Source organism: Amyelois transitella, chromosome 11 (genome assembly GCF_032362555.1).
Source record: "Amyelois transitella isolate CPQ chromosome 11, ilAmyTran1.1, whole genome shotgun sequence".
In the NCBI taxonomy this organism is placed as follows: domain Eukaryota; kingdom Metazoa; phylum Arthropoda; class Insecta; order Lepidoptera; family Pyralidae; genus Amyelois; species Amyelois transitella.
In genome coordinates this window covers 4,704,500-4,711,267 of record NC_083514.1, presented here as the reverse complement: position 1 = coordinate 4,711,267, position 6,768 = coordinate 4,704,500, and the positions used below count along the sequence as shown (strand labels likewise).

The 6,768-nt window shown below is 37.6% G+C and overlaps 1 protein-coding gene across 3 annotated transcripts in view; it reads left to right on the top strand.

Moving 5' to 3' along the window:
• Window positions 1-1,884: 1,884 nt before the first annotated feature.
• The window catches only part of LOC106135140 (potassium voltage-gated channel protein Shab), a 44,804-nt gene continuing 39,920 nt past the window's right edge, over window positions 1,885-6,768 (top strand). For all 3 annotated transcript variants that reach the window (XM_060946616.1, XM_060946615.1, XM_060946611.1), the window contains exon 1: window positions 1,885-2,149. The gene's annotated coding sequence lies outside the window, so the exon portion shown is untranslated. The remainder of the gene's footprint in view (window positions 2,150-6,768) is intronic.

The following is a 6,768-nucleotide window of genomic DNA, read 5'->3' as shown; positions in this document are numbered from 1 at the left end:
TCGAGATTTCGTGATTCCTAAGTGAGTGTTTTTCGCTTTTATATATATAGATAGACAGAAGACAGATAGTTAAGTAATAAGACTTTCTTCTTCTTCCTCCTTTCATTAGTCCCGACTTTAGTTAGGTGCGCCTTTTATTATGAAATTGAACCTGCACTGGGTTAGTCAGACTCTTAATTGACTTTCACAACCTATGAAAGAACCTTTGCAGGGGAACCTAATACAAACTACCCGTCCGTGGTAACATATCCAGTTGCTTGAATGTGCAGGTTTCTTATCGATGATTTTACTCATCGTAAGACCATCATTTAAAATAGAACTCAAAGTGTCGAGATAGGATTTGACTCGACCTTGTACACGCTCGTCGTACTGACTCGTGACTTAAATAGTAGCCTTTGTAAATAAGCGGCCAGGATTCTAATCCACGTGTGCCACAGGCAAGCACACTACCGCTTGCGGATCCACCTGTTCCTACCACAGTCTGTCGACTTCCTATCTTTGAAGTACTTGGCAGTAGGACCATTCCATAGGTTTATTATGTATTATGGCCGAAGTTAGCATGAAGAGGTTTTTCGCACATTTTGTTCTAAAATGAGATGGCTGCACCATATTGAAGTGGGTCAGGTTACACGGAATGATTTCCGCCAATATAGGAATCAATGAAAGGGTTATATAGACTTGGGATTCTTATTTTTTGTGCCGTGTGGTTCCCGGCACCAATAAAAAAAAAGAATAGGATCACTCCATCTCGTTCCCCTAGATTTCGTAAAAGGCGACTAAAGGATAGGCTTATAAATTTTGATTCTTCTTTAAAGCGATGGGCTAGCAACCTGTCACCATTTGAATCTCAGTATTATCAAGACTGTTGTCTCTGTCTACCCCGCAAGGGATATAGACGTGATTATATGTATGTATGTTCTTATTTTAACCTAATCCATATCTGACTTTCCTTCAGAGTTGTAATTAGAGTCTACCCCGTAACGGATAAAAAATGACAATTTAAATGTGTAACCGTGAAGACCTAACTATATTCGGATTATGTTGTAGCAGTAGGTTAATTTTATACTTACTTTTACCCACCCTAACCTTAGTCACCATTAACGACATTTACGGTAGAGAGTGGATTGGTTCTATTGTAAAGTGGCGGGAGACTGACATACAAAAGTACCCTTCGAAACTGACGCATATCATAGTCGTATAAAATTGGAATAATTTTATATATTTATACAATTCCATGAGTGTTATCACAAGATATTTAACGCACTGTAGACAACTACAGTGCGTTAAATGTATGGACCGATTTCGATGAGGCTTTGTGAATGCGTGAATTGACGACTAATGATTGTTGAGATAATTTTGAGCCATTTATTTCATGGAAATTGCTGTTAAGAAGAGGACAAGGATAAAAACTATACCGCATTAAGAAGCAACTGATTTGTAACTTTAGGTAATTACCGATCATATATTTTCAGACTGGACTTCAACTGTAGAAATCGTAATAGGTTTTCTTTAAAGAATGCAACTTGATTTTTGTGTTATTACTTTTTGGCATTTTTTGTTTATTGCGGAAACAGCAGAAATCTGTAATTTATTTCTTAACCGCCCATTGGTTAAGGAACAAAGATTTACCAAAAATAAGCATTAAACCTGTTTCGTACATTTCATAGGTTTAATTTATTCTGAAAGGATATATGTAATTGTAAAGTTAACAATTATACACTATTTTGTAATTCCAAAGATCATTTGGCAACGTGAGAAAGGAAAGAAAAGAAATGTTTGTTGTTGCGTTGCGCAGAGAAAGCTCTGGGCGGCTGCGTGCGGGGCGGGCGCCCGCGGGCGCAAATAGCGGCGCGCACTCCGCTCGCGAGCAGTCGCGCCCGAGCGCTCCCGTCACCACCCGTGCTCCCATCTCGCCCACAGGAACCGCTTCCCGATTCGCTATACACCCTCGAACGCGCGCGACCACTCACCAACAGTGAAATACATATCCAAAAAAAAACCAAAAAAAATTGTAGTGCTGTGCGCTTATCATGCACCACCCTGGACACTCCAGGTGCGGTGACCAGACCCTGTAGAAGCACGTGGATCCTGAATCAATAGCAGTACTCCCCACTTCAACATCGCTTCTTTCTCAAGGTCACAAGGGGAGGTAAACATCAGTCTACTTTCATTCATAATTTATTTAGAAACCATTAAGCCGCTAAGATAATGACTGATCTGAGCTTGGTTTATTTATAAATAAGCTTATCACATTGTGGGAAATTTTGAAAGGTGAAAGAAAGCGATACTGATACATATCTTATCGACGAAAAAAAAACAGGATTTGTACTACAATATAGCGACATTTTCAGTGTGGTTTACCTAATTTGGTGCGTGAGGAATAAATAAGTGCATGCATGACACCAAGTGACCCACTTCCAGTACGTCAACACTCAGCATCTCAACGTTTTGCAATAGGTAGGTAAAAATGTTTAAGCATAATGTTGTCTGTTAAACAAAATTTATTTTGAGAATACGACAACAAATACATTTTTAAACGCCGCCATGCAAAATAAGATTAGCTTAATAAAATCTGACAAAGAAGCTAAACGAATAGATATTATATTTACATAGATTTGTATATTTATTTTAATTGGATAAGGGCGAGTTTTCCTTGTGGTTTCCGGAAGTTAGGAAACAATCGTTAGACTCTCATCAGTGGTTATTCGCTCGACAAATACTGTAGAATAAATAGCTCGAGCTTCCCCTTTGTTTGCGTGATAGTTGCGTGCGGCTGTTGATGTAATGTTATCGGCTCCAGGGCTGTTAAAGAATCAAAGAACCCTGATATTTGGTGCTTATAATTAATTTTAGCCTGTATTTGTATCCCACTACTGGGAAAAGGCCTCCCCTTCCCACTTCTATGAAGTTCTATTCGAAACATTATTCCCCTACCCCTAAGTCTACGCCCTTCAGAGACAAACTTTAAAATCTTGTGAGTAGAAAAGGTTTGGACATTTAATAGGTAGATAAGACTAATTGATATATGAAAGACTCCCTTGGACAACTGTTTGTCGTCATCAAAATTGAACACCTTTGTTATTAAAGATTGCAAATGAGATTTATTATATTAAAAAAAAATACGACAACACTTTACTATAATAATTAGTCATCGAGATTGGTACAAATCAACCAAATTACTCTCCTCAGCAGCATTGATGAAGTTTAAGTTTAAGAGATATGACACCTACGTCAAGTGCATACCTACCGTACCACGGCAAATAAAGTGCCTTTTATAATCTAAATTGATGGATTTTCATTTTCAGTAATAGTTGTTAATGCCAAGACGAGTTCTTGATAACATTATATCTAAATAACCAATCACTGTGCTATTCCCATCAACTTTTACTTCTTTATTAACTTTTGATTAAAGTTAATTTGGTTTCATTGTGATATTAAGTATTGGTGCTTTCAATACCTAGTAGGAATGATGCTATTCAGTTTGCAATACATAACACTGATGTACTTACATGTTTACTAAAGTATATATCCACTTTTGTGCGATTTGAAAGCTTTTGTGAGATTGTATGTATACCAGCCTATGTAAACTGATATTGATCCAACGTCTTGCGATGCCGATGATATCTACCAATTTATTGATTACTTTCATTTCGTGCCGCTGTAACTACCTTCAGTATATGTAGGTTGATGGTAAACTCGAATAGACGCGTCTATTAATTAAAAAGTCTCCCTATTCTTTCTGTCTGTATGTATGCGTATTACGTAAACAAAATTCACATTTAAAATTCCTGAGACGGGGTGGGACCTTAGAAATGTTAATTATGTTAGTGCTTTTATTTTTGTCGATTTCTAACGGTCACACAACCTTGCCTGAAGGATGCCTGGACTAGGTTGCCAGGGAATAAATGTATCGCCGTGCTACCTCCGCGGGACCCATGCATTAGGGACAGGCTGAAAATATCCAGGCTGAAAGTTAGGACAAATAATATGACTGCTGAAGACAATGAGGTAGACAATGAAAAGATTATCTGAAAACGGACCACGGGCCCAGAAATGTAGTTACGGAGGGTGCAACCGGGAACGTAAAGATGAGATAGCCAGACTTCCAAAGGAACACGTAGTAACGCCAATTTTCGGCTTTCTTCGTACATCACTATTTACCTTGAGCCTTGTTGAAATAAGCCTTATACTATATCATAAAAATATGTAGATACCTAATTATCTAAAAGTTTTAGTTATTCTCAAAGTTGTTGTTAAATCTACTGATACACATTATTATTAGTTCAATTTAAAAGAGATATCTATAATTAAAAGAAAATGCTAGGCGCCACGTCATGGCGACGTTTTGGCGGGCCCACGGGTGGGTCTATCCAAGGAGGCTCTATTGGCAACTCTCCAATGTAAAAGCCGATAGGGAAAACAACATTTCCACTGGTGAAATTGTTTGTTCAAAATTGATGTTATATGATTACAGTAACCGAATACAAGATTTATAAATATAAGTATTTGGCAAACGGGAATCACCTCTCTGTCTCTGTCTGTCTCAATTTAAGTAATTTTTGATTTGAATAAATGATAGGTCAGTTGTGTAGGTATATGGTAAAAAGCTGGGCAAATTAAATGTTTTGCTTTGTTTGACGTTTTACTACTTAGACTATATGATCGTGAATTTTGTATGAAAAGAAAAAGAATTTGTCATCGAATTTTAGGTACCTATATTTAGCGTTTGTTTAATTACACCAGGAATTTGGTCATGTATATGGAACCAACTGCTTAAAAAATGTGAAATCTCATTGGGTTTATAAAGCTGGCTACAGTTTTCTTCAATGTAAAGTTCGATTCCATTGCGTAAGTTACTTAGTAGTTTGTTTTATGACGTGAATTCTTCTTGTAAATACAATTAGCGACGAGGGTAGTGCACGTGTACCCCAAACTTGGCACGGGTCCAGCCGACCCTCCCTGGTGACCCGCTTTCAGAATCACCGAGGTTCGGCATTTTCTTTGTGATTGAAATAAAGATGTCGACACATTTTATGTGATGTTCGACGTGTATCATATGATATTCGTGATCCATTACTAATATTTTAAAAAGAAAATATTAGATACAAACAGCAAAGATTTGTATCTTTTCTGTAAGTATCTAATATATATTTTTGTTTCTTTCCAGTGTAGCCTTTTTTAATTTTAGAACTCTATTTTTGTAAACTCGAAAAACTACTAGACTGATTTTAATTATATTTGGCACAGAGCAAAAACAGCAAAACCTGGATAACAAAGGCTGATTTTATTGGAAATTGCCAGGGAAGCAAAGCACCTCGCATAAGCTGTTTATACTAATATAATAAAGAGGTAAAGTTTGATTGTGCATGTAAGAGCTAATTTACAGAAATACTTACATGAAAATTATTCTACTGTTAATGTTTCTTTTTTTATTGTATTGTTTATTCTTTCATTGTATGCAGGTGTTATAAGCTATGCATGTGAGTCTTGGTGCCTGGCTTGTATAAATAAAAGAGATAAGTTTTAAAAATAGCCAAAGACCATACCATTCCATTTGATCAAATTAATTTTATGATTTGAACTACAGTTGACTGATTTTAAGAATTTAGGGTCTGTCACATAGTAAAAGTTATTCACATTTATTTACTAAAAATATTCTCCCCTCTCATGCGTGACAGCTTTGTTAATTGAAACGTAAGGTTCTTGACCTTTATTGATTAAACAATTAAGCTTAAGCTTCAACAGGTGAATTTAATGTTAACTAACTAATAATCGCTGTTACGAATACTTACCTAATTTTGCTATGTATAACTACAGAAAAGTACCAAAGGTTATACGACGTAAACATAGGTTATACGGGGCAAGAGATTGAGCGAGCTTCAAAGTAAGCTCAATGCTTGTGTTATGAGGTACAGACTTAATTATACACTATAGTTTCTACTACTACTACCCCGCAGCAAATTTTCTCTCACAAAATGTGCTTGTAGCGAGTCAACGGGTTAATATACGAGTTTTTTGAAGGGACGGTGAACGTATCTTGGACTTGGATGAGTGTATTGATCGCGGGCTTGGGTGGCGGAAACAAAGGGCGAGCTTCTGCTGCCCACGTTGCCGCCCAGCGCGGAACAAAACATCCGTTTGCCGCCCAAGCTGTTTACGCAACCGCTCAGTGCATTGATGCACTCAAGTGCAACACTGTGTTGATGAACTCAATCGTTTAATGGCTACGTAATTTATTTACTCACATTGGGGAAAGAAAACTTTATATGTATCTCGGAATTATGGGCCGTGTTTGGTGCCGGTAGAGTTTGTACGCTAATATGACAACATAGTCCAGAATAAGTAGACACTGCCCAGCGTGCTGACTATGGGTAAAATCCCCAATTTCTGGGAGGCCTTAGTCCAGCAATGGACTTTTATAGGCTGTTAATGCAGGAAGGCGTAAGAGTTATGCACATTCGTTTGAATAGTAACCGATGCTCGTACGGTGAGAAAAAAATTCGTAAAGAAACCTACACATTCAGGCAACTGGATGTTTAACCATCACCAGGATGATTGCGGAGTTCAGATGGGTCGCTTCGTGTTAAAACCTGACTCACCTAATCCAGGACCCCATGGTCAAAGGCTTACCTCAAGCTTGTCTCCAGAGGGATGAGGATGCAACCGGGTCTAAAGCCAGGACGAAGAAGAAGCCAGCAAGGCGCAAATTACCTGAATGAATCTCAATTTAATATTTATTTCATCCAGCTGAACATGACATGACATGAC